Source organism: Zalophus californianus, chromosome 3 (genome assembly GCF_009762305.2).
Source record: "Zalophus californianus isolate mZalCal1 chromosome 3, mZalCal1.pri.v2, whole genome shotgun sequence".
Taxonomy (NCBI): domain Eukaryota; kingdom Metazoa; phylum Chordata; class Mammalia; order Carnivora; family Otariidae; genus Zalophus; species Zalophus californianus.
Window position 1 is genome coordinate 51814780 of NC_045597.1, and position 21774 is coordinate 51836553.

At 37.0% G+C, this 21774-nt stretch overlaps 1 protein-coding gene across 5 annotated transcripts in view; it reads right to left on the bottom strand.

Moving 5' to 3' along the window:
- The window catches only part of ELF1 (E74 like ETS transcription factor 1), a 105445-nt gene that overhangs the window by 71321 nt on the left and 12350 nt on the right, over window positions 1-21774 (bottom strand). The window contains exons 1-2 of one of the 5 annotated variants that reach the window (XM_035726521.1): window positions 5875-5992; window positions 615-732 (exon numbers count right to left, since the gene is read on the bottom strand). The exons of 3 other annotated variants lie outside the window; for them this stretch is intronic. The gene's annotated coding sequence lies outside the window, so the exon portion shown is untranslated. Of the gene's footprint in view, window positions 1-614; window positions 733-5874; window positions 5993-21774 lie in introns of those variants that run through there. One more of the 5 variants, XM_035726520.1, reaches the window with a different exon arrangement.

A 21774-nucleotide genomic window follows, 5' to 3' on the forward strand; every position in this document is an offset into this window, starting at 1 on the left:
GAAGTATGTCCAGAGCCATCGTATTAGTTATACAGGACAGACACAAGGTCATTACAACTTAGTTCTGAATCGAGCTAATCTTTCACCGAAGCAGGCAGTTAACATATTTTATGATGTAGATTTTACTCACCATTTTTAAAAAATCAACTTCTGTTCCTCATCAAATTAACATTATTTCTCAGTTATTTATAAATGTGGGGCAAAAATAAACTACCCCTTACACAGCAAAATTTATTATGAAATAGTTCAACCAAAGAGAAAGAGAATGCATTCACATAGCCATCATCCAGCTTTATTTACACTAATATTTTACCATAATTTGTTCAGATTCTTAAGAAAGCCACATATAGCTAAGGCCTCCTGTATATCCCTCTCTAATCTCATTTTATCCCTCCCAACTATTCTAAATTTGATGTTGCCCCTATCTGTCCATATTTTTATACCTTCAATACATATGTATCAAAAATCCCATTGTTTTTATGTACATAACTGGGACTATACTGTATTTCTTCTATTAAAAATTTAATTCAAAATTGTTTGAAATAACTCTAGTTAATAAACGACAGGCAGGTTAAAGTGTTTAGTGGTCAAATATGTTGATGTCTACAACTTACTCTGAAATGCATCAATTGCCCATCTGTTTAGGGTCCTCGAGGACTCTACCCCCTAGGACAATACACCATAGTAAGATGGTGAATGGGTAAGAAGGCATCAATTGGCAGGCATCTGTTCCTACGAAAGATAATGAAGAACTCTAAATTATCTTGAACTATCCATTCTCTCCACACTCTTTGTAAACAACTCTCATACCTCAATGTGATGATACTGCCTTAGAGAACTCTTGCACATGTGTTCCATGAACCGTGTGCAAGAATGTTCCCAAACTGGAAATAATCTAATGTCATCAACAAGAGAGTAAGTACATTCTGGTCTAGACAGACAATGGAGTAAAACATGGCAATTAAAATTAATTAAGATAAATCTCGCAGAGTTGAATGAAAGAAGCAAGACACTACAGAATATATACGGTGTGATCCCATTTACATGAAGTTCAAAGGGGGAAAAATTTAATGAAAAGGTCATCACAAAAGTCAGTACAGTAATTATTTTTAAAAAGAAACAAACATGGGGCAGCAGTGGGGGATTTCTAACATAATGGGCCTACTTCTTAACTTAGGTTGTTGTGTAATAGGTAAACACTTTATAATTATATTCAAACTGTATATGTTTTATAGATTCTCCTACATGTACGTTTCAGTTTTAAAACAAAAAAGAGAATGAAATACCCCATTACAATATAAGCTTCCATTTAGTACTTTGATATAAAAAAATAAGATGCACATAAAGTTATTAATTCAACACCTCGTATTTATAGTTTTAGTTTCACTGTTCATAGGACTGTTTTCCAAAACACAAAAACTAACAAATTTTCCTTAATTTAGATTTTTAAATTATACCATACAACTTTGCACAAACACAAGACCCACTATATGACGGCATCCATCACACAGATAAACTTTACATGACTTTTTATCTTGTAAAGTCATACTAGTTCCTGCTACCTTGAAGAGGAACAAAATATTCTGGCCAAACAGAAACAGTAATTATTTTCAGACCATCCAACTGATGGACTGTCCTTCCCATCCCTACAAGAGTCTGTGAATGCCTATGTTCCATTAGATGGGATATAAGGTAAAGCCCACAAATATGCCATCAGTGATGGAGTTAAATGTCCAAAGAAACCTCAAAAATCATATCCAAGCATTACATGGTGCTTAAAAACAAAACAGAAAAACCTCTTTCCCAGACTCAAACAACTGCCAATAATAAAAGTGTATTTCCCAGGAGAAAAGGATTTTCAAAGGCTGTAAATGCTACCTTAAATCAGGAAGGGAATGTTTTGCCTAGAAACCCAAGGATAAGGGAATGAAGAGAAGGCCATGAAGTACCAGATGGTACTAAAAAAACTAACACTGGGAGACTGATGGTTCACTGAGATAAAGAATAGGCTAACTACAATTGGAAAAAAAATAATTAGTTTAATTATTTACTGTGGTCAATATAGTGGTAGGTTTGGGAGTGACAGGAGGAAAAGCAGAATTAGAGAAGCAGAAAAAGGGAGAGCCACAAAGCTTAAAGACACAGAACAGCAAAAAATGGAATAAAGAAAGGAATAACTGGGGTAGGGAGAAGGGGTTGAATAAGTTCTAACATTGATAATAAACTACTCCAGTCACTTTCTTGACTTACCAGAGGCTGCAGGCTTCAAAATATCCCTGTTGCTTAAAAATTCAAATATTAAACTGCTAAGTAACTGATTGCTCTTCCTAAACCTGTACTCTTTTTCTGAAAGTGTGGCCTACAAACACTTGCACCACAATCTAGGGTAATTATTAAAAATGCTGACTGATAAACCAAACCCTAGGCCCAATGAATCAGAATCTCGGGGTTGGAACCAGGTGATTCTCTATTACACCAAAGGTTGAAAATTACTGCTTTAAAACACATACTACCAGGTAGGTGTTCATTTTTTCTTTGAATGGTTATGATGTACAGACATCAGACAGACGAAGCTGAGGGCCACATGCCTTTTAAAGGTTTGCCACGCCTAACTTTAGCAGAATCTGCCCAACTGAGTAGACGAGGTTTTGATGCAGCAAATCATAACTGTATTCATATGTGCTCAGTACTTTTGTCAAAGGTTCAAAAAGACACAAAAATAAAACATCTCTGACCTCAAAGAGCTTACATTCTTATTGGTGAAGACACTCCTCTTAACCTAGGCAAATACTATTCATTCTTCAATACTAATAATTCCTAAAGATCCATACTCTTCCCTATTTTAAGTTTCAGTCATGTTTCACCTCTAGGTAGTCTGAACCTGAATGAAACTTCTCAGTGGTTTGGTTCCGTTCTTATTTAACCAGATGCTACCACCCCCTGTTTTCCCAGTAAGAATCTAAATTTGTGGGGCACCTGGGTGGCTCAGGGGCTCAGCAGTTAAGCGTCTGCCTTTGGCTCAGGTCATGAATCCAACGTCCTGGGATTGAGACCTATGTCTAGCTCACCGCTCAGTGGGGATCTGCTTCTCCCTCTGCCCCTGGCCCTGCTTGTGTTCTCTCTCTGTCTCTAACAGATAAATAAAATCTTAAAAAAAAAAAAAAAAAGAACCTAAGTTTGTGAGGAGAGGGTCCATGTTTTCCAGCCACTTCTGTGCTGTCTGTTCTTTACAACAATGACAACCACATTGTGGGGGGTCTGATAATGAATTGGCTTAGGGGACTTGGAGACTTAGGAGATTCAACAGTTACATGCAAAGTAATTTAAAAAAAAAAACAAATTTCAGACTTAAAGCAGATATAAAGTAAATTTCAACCATCCCAATAAAACACATCAAAAAGTTAACAAAGATTTTGTATGCCCAGAAGATTCTAAAAGTGCCTAGTATGCATAATAAACTCTCAAAGGAGTAGAAGATATTACAAACAAATGGAATGAGATTACTAATTCTGGAAAGTTTCAGTTCAAAATGAGTATAATGTCAGAGTTTAGAGACTTCTAGATTTTGTAAATTCATATGCAAAGTTTTACACACATACACACACACACACACACTTTAATAGAATAAGACATCATATTAAAACAATATTTGCCTTCCTAAAAGAACAGGATATAGAACTAAGGCAGAAATAAACCTGTCTTTGTATCTACAGGTTCAGAGTAAATTCCCAACTCTGTAAATTGCCATCTCCCCTAGACCCATCTTAAACAAGCAATGTCATAAACAATGCTTCAACTATGAAAAAGTTCTAATAATGAAAACAAGCTGTGGTAGAAATTAAATGCATCATGTTCTCTCTGATGAAAAAGAAAACTTGTTTGAACACATTTTCAGAATCATTTGGTTGCATCTTGCTACCAAAATTATCACCAACCAACTTAATTAAGGTTTTATTTATTCTTAAGGAAACAGAGCCCACTTCAAACAAAGCATCACTTGTTAGTGTGGACTAGCATGAGCAGCTCCAGCCACTAAGCGCCGCACGACCTTGAGCACGTCACAAGACCCCTCCGGCCACTGTGTCTTCATCTATAAAAGTGATGCCACTGGACGATCTTCAGTCTTTTTCAGTGCTCCAGTTCTATGAATGGGTAATTCTAAGTTTAATTCTGATGACTCAATTGAAACTTATATTCTACCTTATGAAAGGAAAAGAGTGGGAGGAAGACTACTAAATAAGTCTTTCTGGCCTTCCCTTGCTTCCATGTTTTTTCCCTTCCCTTCTCCTTGAAGTCCCACTTCAGTCTTTGTCACATGGGTAAGAGACAGAAATATATGACCCATACCATTTTATTTAAATTATAACAGCCCCTTAATTTTAAGAAACTAAATTCTTCTACTTCTCTTTAATAAATAAAATCTTAACTTTTTGGTTATTTGTGTGTCACTAGATTTTTCTCTGATGGGTCACTGGCTTTTAAAAATTTAAAAAAAAAAAAAAGGCTAAAAGGTTTCATTAGATTTTTCACATAGACCAGAGCAGAAGTAAATACAGCCACTACTTACTCAAAGGCTGACTAAACCAGCAAGATGATACCAAATGGCTCAGAGCTGAACTGGTAAAATGTCTGCTATGCCTTTCTTGCAAAACCACAGAATTGAGATCTGTTAATATAACAATCCTTTCCAAGAGCATAACTAACTGCCTTTATACCTTCCCTTTTATCTGGCCTTCACGTACTTAGAAAGTTAACAACAGCAAATTTCCAAAGAATTAGCTAAATATCATTACAGTCAGTAATACGAGTTTTTGGTTTCCAAAAATGTTATTCATAATCACTGAACATTCAAATTTTACTTTCATTCAAATTTTAACTTCATAAATAGCTTTCATAAGTAAAATACTACTGCACCCAGCTTCTCAGAGGACCTAGAACTTCAAGGCACACCAGAATATATGCTAGCCAGAACTTGATAATTTCAATGATGATAAATATTCCAGGAAAAGACTGAGCAATCTTTTCTTTCACACAAAAGGTATTACTTTTTTGTTTCAAAACAAACACATTTTAAGAACAGTAATAGAGAAGGAAGGCCAGTACTCTTTACTTTTTCTCTTTACACAAATTGAAATACTACATGTTTTCTCAGAAGCTAGTCATGCATCTAAGGTTGTTTCTCAGAATACGTTTCCAGTGTGAATTATAAAACTTTATTATTTTTTCTAACAGTAAATGAACTGTTCTTTCTTCATCTTAATAACCATTCTTACTTATTATCTAAATGACTGTTCATTTTCCTTAAACTTCTATTTAGTTTTCAAAAATTAATGTTTAGTATAATTTCATTAACTTAAGAATAAAGAAAAGGACAGAACAGTCGATGAGCAACACCTATGACTGAGTTGTCCCCAGACTTCCCCTTAACCAAAATGCCAAAACAGAACCAATGCCTCTGAATTTTTTTCTTAACTCCCGTATCACGCATGAATTGTACAGTTTACTTAACTCTAACTTTCTGGCTATCCCCATAAATACAATTAGATTTTTTAAAAATAAAAATTTGACCGAAGTTTGTTTTGTGGTATGAAAAAGAAAGTCTCCTTTATTCTCAACTCATACAGGGAAAGAAAGAAAGAAAGATCATATAAAATAGAAAAAATGCTTTTCCAAGAAGATCTAAAACTTTCCAGAATTTGAAAGCTTTGTTTCCCCCTCGCAGTTAAGTGCAATCAGGCATGTGACTGACTACACACATTTTTTCAGAGAGTTAAAGAACACATTCAGCCATGTTCTTCGACAGGTAAGAGCCACCCTCCGTTTATCAGTTCAGGAAACAGCCAGAAGCAAACACACAAAATCATAATAAGTTACCTTCAAATATTCCTGTTCTCTTTTTGTCCTTTGGGCTTGAAAATAAAAAGCAATCCGGCAAGTTTTATGCTGTTAAAATGGCTCCTGTAGATTGGGGAAGTGGTGTCTGCGCTTCAGCCTATGAGTCATACATGAAACTAAGTGTTTCTTAGGGAGGCACGCCCATGTTGCTGTGGACCCAATTATTCTGCTAGGTCAAACATGCAAATATACAGGTAAAAACAGAGGAGAGGTACAGAAAAAGGAGGGATGTAGAGCCACGGAGCAAGATCTACCTTGATTAAACCATTATTCAGCTCATGTTAATTACCATAATTTAAAATTAACAACAACAAAAAGGAATCAGGATCTACAAGGAAATAAAATTAAAACCGTATGTTGTTTTAAAAAATAAAATCTCAACTTTTAAAAATTATCTTAATATATCAAGTAAAGTAAAACTATGAAAAGAAAAACAATGTGGGAGGGAATGGAAGGGAGACAGCAAATTTTCTGGCTTTTAATATAACAATGGGCTGGTGAGTCTAACCAGGCTACTCATTAACCCTTACAAGAAAAGGTATATTGCTATGTAATCTGCAAAGCTAGCAAACTACAATATCAGATGCAATTTACAAGTTCACTAAACATAAAATCTACTTTCTAATTTCCTAATTCAAAGTTCAGTGAAAAGTAAGTATGAATTAATCTGATTTATAAAATTTAAAACAAATCCAGGGTTAGTAAGAAACTAAAGTATAATATAGCAAAGTGACTTTAAGTGGAACTGCAAGCTTGATAAAACTATTTTAAACAAATCACCAATGCAATCCTGGCTCATGATTCTACTACTTACAAGAGATAGTCACAGTTTTCTTTACCTTTTAAACAAAATTTTCCACAAATAAAAGCCTACCACGTGCCAGGCACCCTGTTGCACCATACACGGTTGATCCTAAGGCTGCCAACGAAAGACAGTGAAGTTTTGCTCTCCAAGTCCTCACACATCTGACAAGGTGCCGAAGCAGCTGCAATGTTAGTACAACTACTTAGCCTGTCCCCTGGGTGAATATTTATTAATTTATTCTAAGTAAGAGCTTAAATTGGTCAAAATGGCTTGAAAGCATTAAGCACTTTCAACAGTGCTTTACGTGATAAAGTGCTACTCACTAGCTAGCCTTCATCTTAATATTTTACAAAAAGTAAATAGGATTTGGCAAGGTTTTCTCCCTTTAGTTAATTACTTGGAAGTAATTACTCTGCCTTACTAGAAGCAGAGCTGAGAGGACAAGCTGTCACTGACTCAGACAAGAACTTTACAAACTGCTACAAAACATAATGATAGTGAACCGACTTACTGCCCATTAAGTGCCTATTTATTCCACTCTGCTGAACACTGTTTGATTTACCTTTTCACTAAGATAATCCCCATGGTTTAACAAATTATTAATAAAAAATTATGCTAAAAAGAAAAACACATCACTTTCTCTACTGTCAAACGTCATGTTTGAGCTTACTTTAGAGCTCATTTATTTAGAATGACTATTTGGATCCCAAACAAGAAATAAAGGTCCTCTGAACAGTCACAGGGGATGTTCACTGGAAAACTCCCAAGTCGTTTCCCAGAGCTGAAATTTATTTTAGACCATATCCATGTAAGCCCAATAATTTGATTATCTTTTAGCTAATTAGAAATAGAAGTTATAAGGGTGAAAGAGGGAATAGTGAAGGATGATGTCAGAACAAACAAATGAGAGAGTGGATAATGAGGGAAGACTAAACTAAAAACCTATAAAACTACAAATAAATATAACTTTAAAAAAGTCCTGAAACCTGAAGTCATCCTATACGGAAAGTTCTACATGCTTCCTAAGTGTATCACCAAACAGTAAGTGCCTTGAAGTCAGCATTATTATGATAAAGATCTTTAAAAGACAAAGGGAATAACAAGTGTGGGAAATCTTTTATGAAGTATGGATACATAAAAAAGGAGAAGCTTCTGCTATTGAGAAAATCCATTTATATAAAGTACCTCATTACTTGATAATGGCAGATATTTGGAAAAGTAATTTAAAAGAAGTACTTTTGACCACCAGCATGTAGAAGTGAAGTAAGAGACATAAAGTGAAAATAATTACCCTTCTTCAATAGCAACAAATATCCTAGCTGTTCCTAGGGAATGATTCCAGAGTTGCTATTACAATATACTGCCCCTTTGCTCAGGGGTGTCCCTGTAAGAATTGTTTTACCACCTACAGAAACTGGATCCTGGTTATAGTCACAGCCCCAAGAAATCAATCTCCACACACACAAAAAAATTGGCAAACAGTTCAGCACAGGTTCTAGACTCAATGTGCTTGGGTGTAAATCCCAGCTCTGCTACCTACTACCTGTGTGTTCCTGGGGTATATTAACAATCCTGTGGCCTAACTTTTTTATCTGTGATTTAGGCTAATAGTACCCACCTCAGAGGAGTATTATGAGCATTAAAACCAGTGCATATACTATTATGCTTAATAGAAAAACTTCATAACTCAAACATAACAAACTAGTTTTTTAAAAAATGGTCAATCTGAATAGACACTTCACCAAAAAGAGATACAGATGGCAGATAAACACAGAAAAAAATCTCAACATCCTTACTCAACAGGAAAATCCAAATTAAAGTCACAATACCAGGACAAAAACTTAAAAAACAAACAAACAAAAACAAAAAACAAGCCCTGACAATACCAAGTGCTAGAGAGGATATAGAGTGACTGTAACTTTCATACAGTGTTGGTGAGAATGCAAAATGGTACAGCCTATTTGGAAAACAGTTTAGCAGTTTCTTGTAAAGATACACATATACTTATTAAACAATCCAGCAGTCTCAATCCTAGATATATGCCCAAGAGAAATGAAAATATAGGTCTATAAAAAAACTTCTACTTAACTATTTATGGCAGTTTCAGTCAGAATCACCAAATACTGGAAGCCCAAATGTCCATTAACTGGAGAATGGTTAGACACATTGTGGTATATCCATACAAAGGAATGCTATTAGCAACACAAAGGTATGAACTTCTGAAATACAGGTACCACATGGATGGGTCTAAAAGCATTAGGGAGTGAAATAAGCCAGACTCAAAATATGTACTATATGATTCTACTTATATGACATTCTGGAAAAGGCAAAACAAAAAGGGCAGAATTCCTACCAGTGGTTGTCAGGGGTTAGGAATGTGGGGAGGGGACTGACTACAAAGGGGAACAAGGAAACTGTTTGGGGTGATGGAAGCATCCTGAATAGTGATTGTGGTATTGGTTCTATGACCTATATATATTGTCAAAAATCAGAACTATACATTTAATAGGGCAAACTGTACTGTGTATAAACAGTATCTCAATAAACCTGACTAAAAAGAAATCTAGTTCATGCATAATACAGTTATTAATATTCTAATGGGTACAAGTAAGTACTTTATAAACATTAACTGTTATTATGCTTCACAGAAGCAGTATTAAATGCTTCAGGATGAGAAAGTTTAAGTAAATCTCTAAACTTTTACATAAATAAAATGTGGCATCTTAGGCTTGTGATGCAAATATAATATACCTGTACATACTGTGAGTATGTTTATTTGTAAAATCAGGTATATATCAAGGCAGTATATACCTTAATATAAAGTTTTCATGGCTGGCTGGAGGAATTTTCACATTTATATTTTAACTATTAGCTGAGCAAGATTAGGTCAATTGAGGGAATTGAATGCCAACTAAAGTTAAGACACTGTTTCTTTCTTTAAAATAGAACTTGTAAAAGGAATTTACTGTGTAAGCGAGGACTCTCTTCTTCCCTTTTATTGTGACTGCTTCTCTTTGAACTCAAATTTGAAAACTTCTAGTACCTGAAAATATAAAACAGTCTAATGTTCGTATCTAGGAAAACTGGGCTTAAAAAAAGGCTTGCTTTGAATCTGTCCCCTTGTTCAGCAGCCAACATGCTATCATTACTAGAGATGGAAGAAGCAAAGATCAAACCATTAAAATGATAAATGACCAAAATCACTATTCTCTACTACTCAAATATAAAAATAAACTTTAAAAGAATGAGATTCAGTGTTATAAATACTTCAGTTGGAAATAATTAATTTTATTGATGTTAACAACTCTCAAAGTATCATCCCAGGTTCTGAACAACATGCATTTCCAAATGTGAGCTTAAATGTCAGACAATAGTGAATTCTCTATTATTTATCACTAGCTTGGTTAAACCAAGGCCTTCTTCCCTGCTTCTGCAAACAGATTACTAGGACCTATCCATAAGGAACATCCTCCTGGACAAGTGTCTGAGTGTTTTCAGAGGCATACCAAAGTCAAAAGGGGCCATGGCTTTAGCTGGTTTTGCTTACTAATGTATTCCTATCAGTAAGACAGGGCCCAAAACACAGCAGAAACTCAGAAACATGAATACATAACTTTTCTAGAATAGTTCATCGAGGGAAAATTACAGCATATCAGGATTTTACTACACACAGAAATATTTTTTAAAGATGTGATTTGGCCCATGATTTGATACTGCAGAATTCATGTAGCTACCTGTGTTACAAGGTTCTACTGTAGGTATTATTTTGGGTGTTATTCTTTCCTATCTTGTCAAAAGTAACCAAGAGTTGATTGTACAATTATATCCTTTATGATGCTCCCTGGTAATATGCTGACTGCAATCTCAAATTTCATATAAACATGATATTCTCTTACAATTAAATTTCAAATTCAGTATTAAAGACAATGTATCTTTTACTTTAGTGGATTGTAAGGAGGGATGTACCTCTGAATTACCTAAAGGAGCTTCGTGCCTAAAGACAATATATCTTTTACTTTAGTGGATTGTAAGGAGAGATGTACCTCTGAATTACCTAAAGGAGCTTCGTACCTACTCTTGAAACAGAGTAGCTCTGCTGCTATATAGCCTGGAATCTAAAATGGTTAGTGGGGCATCTGGGTGGTTCAGTCAGTTAAACAGTTTCCTTTGGCTCACATGATCTCAGGGTCCTGAGATCAAGCCCCTTGTCATCAGTCTCCCTACTTGGCAGGGAGTCGGCTTCTCTCTCTCCCTCTGCCCCTTCCCACAGCTCATTCTCTCACTCTCTCTCTCAAATAAAGAAAATCTTAAAAAAAAAAAAAAAAAAATAGTGGTCCTCACACAACAGCCACTCAAAAAGACACTTGTTACCTTATTCTTCAATAATCTCTAAATGTTGTGGAGAGGAAATCCTCTATTTTTTATATTGAGTTAGAGTGAAACATAAGGTCCTTCTTTGCTACTGCATCATACCGTAGAAAAATAATATCACAACATCCTAACTGTTCCTTTCCCTACCACCGACTGCCTACCTTCCAATTCACCTTGCACTCTGCTATCAGAGAAATCTTCCTTATTAAAAAACTATGTGAACTGATGTGGTTATCACTTGTGGCTGAAAAAGAAACAAACTAACAAACTTTGATTCCCTAGAAACAAAACAAAAACCTAGTACCATGGTTTTCAAACTTTTCTATTAAGCAGTTGAATTCTTAGAAAAATCTTTAAGGAACCATGATACTACATACATTTAAGTCTACTTTAAGAAAGCCAAAAAATACAGATCCAACCCAAATTCATTTCAAAAATAGGGAAAGCAGATCTACAGAGAGAAGTGACTTGCCCAATACCAAGTTAATGACTGATCTGAGGGACTCCTAGGTATCCATTCACTTAACAAATATTTACTGAGCACCTACTATGTGTCAGGCACCGTTCTAGGCCCTTGCTATAGAGCACATGACTCACTGTTAATAAATGATCCCTACCACGTCGTGCTTATATTCTAAGCAAGGGAAAGTGATAAACATTATAAACTATAGAGCATATTAATTATAAATAAAAGATACAATATGCTGGTGATTAGGACAAAGAAGGAAAAAGCAAGACAGCAAAGAGGAGAATATGGCATTTTGGACAGACTAGCTACAGAGGATTTACTTTGCCACGTTGAGTGAAGACCTCTAGCCATGCAGACCTATCTTAAGGCAGAACATTCTAGACAGAGAAAGCCTGTAAGCCAGAGAAAGACTAACAGGGAGCTTGCCTGAAATGTTATGTTCAAGGAAAGCAAGGAGGCCAGTGTGGGTCAAGTAAAGAAAGTAAAGAGAAGAGTAAGAGAAGGAAGAATACTAGAAACTGTTCGGAGAGCCTCACTGTTTAGAGATTTAATAGTTGGACAGTTTTCATCATATGAGTCATAAGATTTGACTGCTGTGTTGAAAACACACTGCAACAGGGCAAGGACAGAAGCAAGGAGAAGTTAATGCAATAACCCAGAGACGATGATAATGACTTAGACAAAGGAGGCAGCCTAAGAGGAAGATGTGATCAAATTATGGCTGTGTTTTTGAGGAATATCCAACCAAATTTCTAAATGGATAGAAAAGAGTCGGTGGGGAAAGAAAGGCTTCAAAACTCCATTTTTGGCAACTGAGAGACTGCAGCTGCCCAAACTGAGAGAGGAAAGACTACAGATGATGATGGTTTGGGGTGTGGAAATATCAGGAGTTCAGGTTTTGTTTTGTTTAAGATTTATTTATTTAGGGGCGCCTGGGTGGCTCAGTCAAACGTCTGCTTCTCCTTCTCCCTCTGCCACTACCCCCTGCTTGTGCTCTCTCTGCCAAATAAATAAATAAAGTCTTAAAAAAATATATTTATTTCAGAGAGAGAGTGTGCACGCTAGCGGGGGGGAAGAGAAGAGGGAGAGCAAGAGAGAGAATCTTAAGCAGACTCGACACTGAACGGGAAGCCCAACTCGGGGATCGATCCCACGAGCCTGAGATCATGACCTGAGCTGAAATCCAGAGTGGGATCCTTAACCAACTGAGCCACCCAGAGCCTCAAGAGCTGTTTCGAACTCATTAACTTTGAGATGTTCCAAGTGGAGATGTCAAATTGGATATATTGTCCTGGAGTTGCAGACATAGTCCTAAAGCCCAGGGCAGGAGTATGGGCTGGATATATAAATTGAAGTCATTAACATATACATGATATTAATGTGTATCTGATATTAAATCTACAGGTAGAAAAGTAACAATGACAGATCCCAGGGACCCTCTAATATTTAGAGGTGGGGGAGCTGAGGTAAAGCTAGCAGAGAAGGCTAAGAAGGAGGACTCAAAAATGTCACAGGAAACAAGGCAAATAAGGTATTACCCTGGAATATGAGTAAAAGTGTTTCCAAAAGGGATTGAGCAATCGTGCCAAATGCTGAGGACAGATCAAATAAAATGAGGTCTGAGGAGGAAAAAAAAACAAAAAACAAAAAAACCAGCAGAATTTAGCAACATGAATGTCACTGTGAATCCTGAAAGAAGAGTTTTCATATTGTGGTAGAGGTTAAAAAAAAAAAAAAAAAAAAAAAGACAAAAACATCTGATTAGAGACAGTTTAGCAGAGAACAAAAGGTGAGAAACTAAATAGAAAGTAATTGTGTAGTGAATGAGTCAGGAAAAGATTTGAGGGGGGAGGGGAGGGCTTGTTTAAGAAAAGTAGTGCCCTTTCTACTGCCAAGAACATTCCACTTTGTACCGCAGTTAATTTTGTACAAGTCCATCTCCACACGGATAAGCTGGTAACCTGAGGGCAGGACCCACACCATGCAGCGGGTACGACCACCCATCACTGTGGACACACTACTGCTGGGGAATCCATTTCCTTTCTTGTGAAATACTGGGAGAACCCGGAGATCTGGTCATGTCGAAGACCCACTTCAGTTCTGATGTTTTATGATTTTGTAGCCTCTCCAAGTCCTCTGAATAGTGTTTGAGGAACAGAGAACAAATATCACACGAAGGCCACACTTAAGAAAGAACTCTCCTCATCAAAATTTTAGTTTACTGAAAGTAATGCATAAAATTACCAGATAGGCAGAATAACTGGAAATTTTATGTTTCCCCAAAACCCAATTACGCTTATTTCTGTTCACTAATAAGATATTTTTAAAAACACAAGAAACCCTATACTAATATTCTGGGAACATTTTTATCCTATGACAGGAGGATATTTAAGTAAATGGGCTTTTAGCACAAGTGCAAAAAACTCATCTCAAATACCCCAAAACCTCCAAGCTCTAAAAAGAAAGAAGAAAGAAGTCTTAGTAAAATTTAAGATATGACAGAAGGCAAACCTCTTATTTTAAACTAGCCTAATTTAGACTATGTCTATTTTTATACAATATTTATTTATCTATAAGACAAATTAAAGATCCTGTTTACAAGGAGATTAAGAAAAAGCTTAGTATTACGGCTTTAATTCTCATAAACAGATACACTCAATGTTAATTCATAATTGCTTGTGGACTGATGATTTATTTGGCTTGACTTTCTGCTTTAGAACTGAATCACAGAATGCTTAGCCCCAAAGATTATAAACCAGCAACATGAAAAAAATTATAGTTCTATTATATTTCCTCTTTAATAAAAATTAAATGTAAACAAAAAGAAGGAGAACTTTATAATATGTTAAAGAAACAAGAACTTCAATTGCTCTTAATTATACTGCTGGTCAAAACAGAGAAATGAAAAAACTGACATTAGCAACTTGCCATGTAGTCCAAAAGCATGGGCTTTAGAGTAGGTGACCTAGGTTTGGGTCCCAAGTCCACTATTAACTAGTTGTATGACCTAGGTCTACTTTAACTCCATGCCTATGTTTTCACTTCTGTAAAGGGGAAAATGATCATCTCTGTTTCACAAAAAATTCACTTAAATTGCTTATTATAGTGCCAGGAGGACATATGATATTTCTTAAATACTTATCAAAAAGGGGGGGAGGGGAAGAGATAAACATTCTAGTAGTACATTCATACTCAGCAATAGAATGGAATGAACTATTGATAAACACAACTTAGAAGACTCTCAAAGGCATTATGATGCATCTAAGAAGCCAATGTCAAAGGTTACATACTCTATGATTCCAATTACATGACATTCTCTAAGACACCAATCTAAAACGATGAAGAACTAGTCAGTGGTTATAGGGGCACGGATTAGCGGGTAGGGTGTTACCTATAACAAGAGAACATGGCGGAGTTTTGAGGGGTGATGGAATTGTTCTATATCCTGATTATAGTGGTGGCTACACAAATTTATACATGTATTAAAACTCATAGAACTTTATGCTGAAAAAAAAAGGGCAATTTTATTTTATAGTTTTAAGAGTGAAAATGAGGGGCACCTGGGTAGCTCAACTGATTAAGCATCTGACTCTTGGTTTTGGCTCAGGTCATGATCTCAGGTTTCTGGGATTGAGCCCAGAGCCCTGAGCAGGGAGTCTGCTTCCCCTCTCTCTCTCCCTTTGCCCCTCCCCCTGATCATTCTTTCTCTCTCTCAAATCTTTAAAAAAATTTTTAAATAAAAAATGAAAATAAAATTTTTTTAAACACCAAAAGCCCAAAAAGTCATTACTTCAGTCCATAATCATGAGAAGAGAGAAGACAAAATCAAATTGAAGGACATTCTACAAAATACCTGACCAGTACTCTAAAGTATCAAAGTCAAAAAAGAAAAGAAACCATCAGAGGTCTGAGGTTCTCGCTCCATCTACCCCTCCCCACCGTGCTTGCATGCACACTCTCTCTAAAATAAATAAATAGAATTTTTAAGAAAAAGTAATGTTTGCAATAATTTCATAAAGGAGAAATATTATTTCTCTTCCAAAAACCAACTAACGCCATCCTGCATATTCTGAATACCTTAGTGTAAGTTTAATTATCTAGTTTAGGTTGTACCTACACTAAGATCATATATGTTATCTGAAAGGGATAAAACAGATTCTACCATAAATGATATGACTTGTTTGTTTGCTGTGCTTACTTCCAGTATATATGTTTATAACTTTAAAAATTCTATCAACATTTGATTTCCCAATTCAAGAATGAGTTGTTTTTTTTTTAAGAATGTCTCATGAATTCTACGTCTTAATATTCCTACTTAAAAAAACTTTCAATAGCCTTCTAGTACCCACAGAATAAATTCCAATACGAGATTTTTTTTTAAGTGGCTGAGGGTGGAGCCTCACATGGGACTTGAGCTCACAACTCTGAGATCAAGACCTGAGCTGAGATCAAGACTGGGGCACTTAACCGACTGAGCCACCAAGGTGCCCCCTAATACTAGATACTTTTGCATCTTGATTTTGGTCTACCCTATAGCAGCCTCACTTGTGGCCTTTCCACCTCCCAACATATACCCCACGATCCAGCTTTGCTGAACTTATTCAAAGCACGTTGTGCTTTCTCACTCCACATTTGCAGGCCTTCCCTACCCAGTGAATTTCCAGCAAAGCCCTTCTCTCCATCACTACAAGGAAGAAATGGTCACTTTCTCCTTTGTACCTCCGTCTGTATTTTGTAAATTATCTAACAGATGCATGAATCACATTGCTTATGCATTCATCTATACACTTATGCATTGTCAAAATGTGCAAAGCACTCTGATAGGTTTTGAGGACCTAAAGGTGAATTGATTTCTTTCATAACTCCTCCTGCCCACTCTGCTGGAATATCTGGTGAAAAACACAGCGTTTGGGTTCTTTTTTTTTTTTAATCATTTGTTTATATGTCTCACTGGTCATTTAGTTTAACCTGATAGCATTCCTGACCCACAATAGTTCTGTAATAAATATCTGCTGAATGAAAACATTTGGAAGTTGAATATTGGCTCAATGATAAATCTGTTTTTTTCTCTTCCACACAAGCCAAACCATTCTCAGGTCATTTCTGTATAGGTCTAAATTACACAAAAAGCAAGGCCCCTTCCTCACTTTCCTGAACAGTCCGCAATCTATGAATAGGTTGGCTAAGGCTTGGTCTGGCAGCCCTGTCTGGTGATCAAGGCCGGAGCAGTAAGTTTTACATTTGTTAAGAGAGAACAGTTTCTGGGTTAGTCCCCTTGCTTACACCTGAACATCTCATTACGTTAATAGACAATGAATAAAGTTAAAGGGAGAGAGACAGACACAGAGAGCAAAGGAGTGAACAAAAAAGAAAAACTCTCCAAAGTAGGACTGATTATCCAATCATGGTTCTTTTCCTCAACTTCTGGTCTTCTGTCCCTTTCAGGCCTTTACTTACACAGCCTTCGGTCAATAAACTTCCCTAATTAGAAACAAACTGGTAAATGTTTCAGTAAAAAGGAATATTCAAATAAGATATTTAGCCTAGAGGCTTTCATGTTTCATAATACTGAACAGATGGAACAATTAATGACTTCTTTAAACTCATAGTTTACTATCATCATAAAGGATGCTCTGCGGCTCTTCTTCCCTACTTCAAACCATACCATTGGTACAAATGAAACTTTAAAACTTAAAAGTATTTTAAATTTATAGTCATTTTAGGAAATACTTCTTAGACATACATAACGCTCTCAGTATTTCATTCAATGTTCTCAAATTTCTTTTTTTTCCTCTCTCTCTCTTTTTTACGTAGGCTCCACGCCCAGCCTGGAGCCCAACGTGGGGCCTGAACTCACAACCTCGAGATCAAGACCCTGAGATCAAGATCTGAGCTGAGACCAAGAGTCAGACACAACCAACTGAGCTACCTCAGTACCCTCAATTTCTCCAATTTCTATCTCCAGGTGTTGCTCCTGACCTCGACTCTTCTATCCAACTTGACACCTCCATTCAAATGTCATAGTCTTCTCCAACTTAACAAATCCAAACCCGAATTCCTGGTCTTTTCTCCAAAACCTACTCTACCCAGTTTTTTCCAGTTGTCCTGGTGGAGAGTGAATACTCCTAGCTGCTCACACCAAAACCTTGGCTACCGACTCGTCTTTCTGTCCTAAAGTCATATCCAATATGTCAAAAAATCCTGTAGGCTCAATCTTCAAAACGTATACAGAATCCGAGAATCATTCCACTTCATTGGTACTATCGCACTGCAAGCCACTGTCCGCTCTTATCTGCATCCCTGTAGTAGTCTAAGGAGCCCTCCTGCTTCTGTTCTTCTTTCCCTACAATCTAGTCTCAAAGCAGTAGCCAGCAGGAATCTATTTAAAAACACAAGTCAGATTCTATTTTAAAACTCCTCTTTAAAACACCTTAGCTCCGGGCGCCTGGGTGGCTCAGTTGGTTAAGCGACTGCCTTCGGCTCAGGTCATGATCCTGGAGTCCTGGGATTGAGTCCCACATCGGGCTCCCTGCTCGGCAGGGAGTCTGCCTCTCCCTCTGACCCTCTTCCCTCTCATGCTCTCTATCGCTCTCATTCTCTCTCTCTCTCAAATAAATAAATCTTTAAAAAAAAAAATAAAATAAAACGCCTTAGCTCCTCTTTTCACACAAAAAAGTAAGTCTTCATAACAGCTTACGAGGACAAGATCCTACCCTGGCCCCCACCTCTATGATTGTATCTCTTACTACTTCCTGCTCGCTCCCCCTCTTCTAGTCCCACTGACCTCTCCTTGCTACCCCAGGAACGCATCAAGCACTTCCCCTCTAGGTCTGTGCACAGTCTCTTCTCACTGCGAGGAGGCTTTTCTGTGAGATATCCAGGTAGCTAACTCCTTTACTTCCTGTGGTCACTGTGGTAATAGGTACTAAGTTGTTCAGACTTCTCAGTTTGAAATATGACTCTGCCTCTTCTCCCATCAAGAAGCACAGTCTACTTCTCCATCACTTAAATATGGGCTTGGCCAAGTAATATGCTCTGGCCAGTGGAATAACAACAAAACACAAGCACAGGTCTAAAAAGTGTAAGGACACTGGGGCTTACCTTCTTGCTGCTGGGATCCCTCCTGCCACCACTAAGGTATGACAACTACACAGAGAGGGACCCAGCCATGTGAATGACGCCACCCAAGATTATGTATCTCGCCCCAGCTGACTCAGCTCTGATCTGAAGAATCACCCAATCATAAGAAAGAATAAAATAGAGGATACACACAGTCACTCAAAAATTATAACCTGCTCCTTTAAAGCCGGGATTAAAAACCATTCTCACTGTAGAATCCTAAGCCATTTCAATAACATCCCGAACTTTAAAAATCTCATAAATATTTTGAACTTTAGAATTTAGTTTGAACCACCTTAATAGACATTTCCCAAATTTAGGGATACTAAAATAAATATGTATAATCTGCTTTACAGATTACGAATTCAGACAATTACAAGTTAGAGAAATAAGTCCCCAGGACTTACCAACCTCTCTCTGCCTTGACTCTTGTTACTGTTTCCCCACTATCCTTTCTCCCCATTCTTCAAGACTCTGCTAAAGTTCAGCTGAAAGAAACAATATATAAGTGATGAAACCTTAAAAAACAAAATAGTGAAAAACAGTGTGCTTGTGGGCAATAAATTATCTCAAGTATCTAAATGTAGGAATAGAGAGATTAAATAGAATATTTTTTAAAAAGACATCTAATACTCTTGGGGCGCCTGGCTGGCTCAGTCAGTTAAGCATCTGACTCTTCATCTCAGCTAAGGTCTTGATCTCAGGGTTGTGAGTTCAAGCCCAGAATGGAGCCCAATTAAAAAAAAAAAAAAGACATCTGATACTCTCAAAAACAGAAAGCACATACTATATACAAACATAGATTATAATAAAAATGACATCAGGGACACATGGCTGGCTCAGTCAGCGGAGCATCCGACCCTTGACCTTGGGTTGTAAGTTTGAGCCCCACATTGGGTGCAGAGATTACTTAAAAATTAAATCTTTATTAAAAAATGGCATCAATAAAAACATTAAATTCTATTTTGTTACAGAAAAAGACATACAGAAGGGAAGACTGTTCAGTACACAGTATTTGCTAATGATCTCAAACCACTGTTAATCTTTTTTAAAAAAAAATCCCTATACCACATTATTCCAACTAGATATTCAAATGTAAAAAAAGGAAAAGCACCTTTACAGATATAAACATCTGTATATTATTTGGTAAGGAATGTCTTCCTATGTATAACACAAATGGCAGTAAAAAGATAAGGAAAAGGATGACATCTGACTACGAAAAATTTAAAACCACTATAACCAAAGCTAAGGCAAAGGAAAAAGAAGGGGAAAATGTGACCAAAACTCCTATAAAAAAAGAAAACAAAACAAAAGCTAGTCTTGGGTTTGGCTTCCACAGCCGAATACATACATTGAAACTCCGCAAATACTTTACAAAAAATTAAGTTCATGCTCCACTTACAAAATCAAAACTAGAACTATTAGGCAACATCTTGCAGGTGTGTAAGAAAGACCCTACAACGTGGAGCTGCCTCAGTGGGCTCACTCTGACAGAAGACAGCCTTGGCCTCTTTATCAAAATCTTGATCAATGAGGGGCCTGGGTGGCTCAGTTGGTTAAGCATCCGACTTGATTTCAGCTCAGGTCATGATCTCAGGGTCAGGATCCAGCCCTGCGTCGGGCTCCACACTCAGCACAGAGTCTGCTTGAGGTTCTTTCCCTCTGCCCCCCTCCCCGTGTGTGCGTGTGTGCGTGTGTGTGTGTGTGTGTGTGTGTGTGTGTGTTATGTGTGTTCTCAAATTAAAAAATCTTGATCAATGAACACCCAATTCTGTTTTGTTTTAATTTTTTTTCAAGATTTTATTTATTTGAGAGAGAGAAAGCACGAGCAGGGCACAGGAAGAGGGACAAGCAGGCTCCCGGTGGAGCAGAGAGCCCGATGCGGGACTTGATCCCAGGACCCTGGGATCACGAACCGAGCCGAAGGCAGACGTTTAACGACTGAGCCACCCAGGTGCCCCTTCCAATTCTGTTTTAAATTAAAATAAAACATTTAGGGATGCCTGGGTGACTTAGTTGGTTAAGCAGTTAAGCGTCTGCCTTCAGCTCAGATCATGATCCCAAGGTCTTGGGATCGAGTCCCCTGCATTGGGCTCCTTGCTCAGCAGGGAGCCTGCTTCTCCCTCTGCCTCCCACTTCCCCTGCTCGTGCGCTCTCTTTCTTCTCTCTCTGACAAATAAATAAAATGTTTAAAAAAATAAAACATTTAAAGTAAAAAGGCTCATGCATTTAATTTTTATAAATTTTACCTCAAAAGAAAAAGTAACTAAACAAACATGGAAACTATGGTCAATATTAAGCATGCTAAAGTATTTAGATGGAAATGTACTAATACCTGCAATTTACTTTAGATAAAAGGATAAATGTGATAAGGCAAATATTATAAAATGTTAATAATAAAATCTAAGTGGCAGATACATGAGCAAAATTTCATCTTTGCTGTATGTTTAAAAGCCTGTGTAGTAAAATATGGGAGAAAAACTACTGTTGTTGAATCAAACACTCTAACAGAAAAATTGGGCGCTGAGCATGAATATGCACTTTACAAAAGAAATGTGGCCAAACACAACAGAAAATGTTCAAAGATATTCATTCTTGAACCTTAAAGCAGAAAACAATACCGTTTTTCACCTATTAAAATAGCAAAGAGTAAAATGATTAGAGAGGGTACAGGGGAAATAAACGGTCTCATATGTTATTCGTGAGCGTAAAAGAACATAATTCCAGCAGGCAATTTCACAATCAAAAAGCTTTATGTATAGATCCTCTCACCCAGCAGTTTCAATCCTAAGCATATATTCTAACAAAAAAATGCACAAAGATGTAGCTAGAAATTCAGCACTATCATTCAAAGGTATAAAAAAAAAAAGAACTGTCATGTAAATCAGATGTTATAGAGACTGTACCTCATCACACTGAACATACCATATTATTCAGCTGTTAAGAATAATTATCTGGGGGCGCCTGGGTGGCTCAGTCATTAAGCGTCTGCCTTCGGCTCAGGTCATGATCCCAGGGTCCTGGGATCGAGCCCCCCATCGGGCTCCCTGCTCTGCGGAAGGCCTGCTTCTCCCTCTCCCACTGCCCTTGCTGTGTTCCCTCTCTAGCTGTGTGT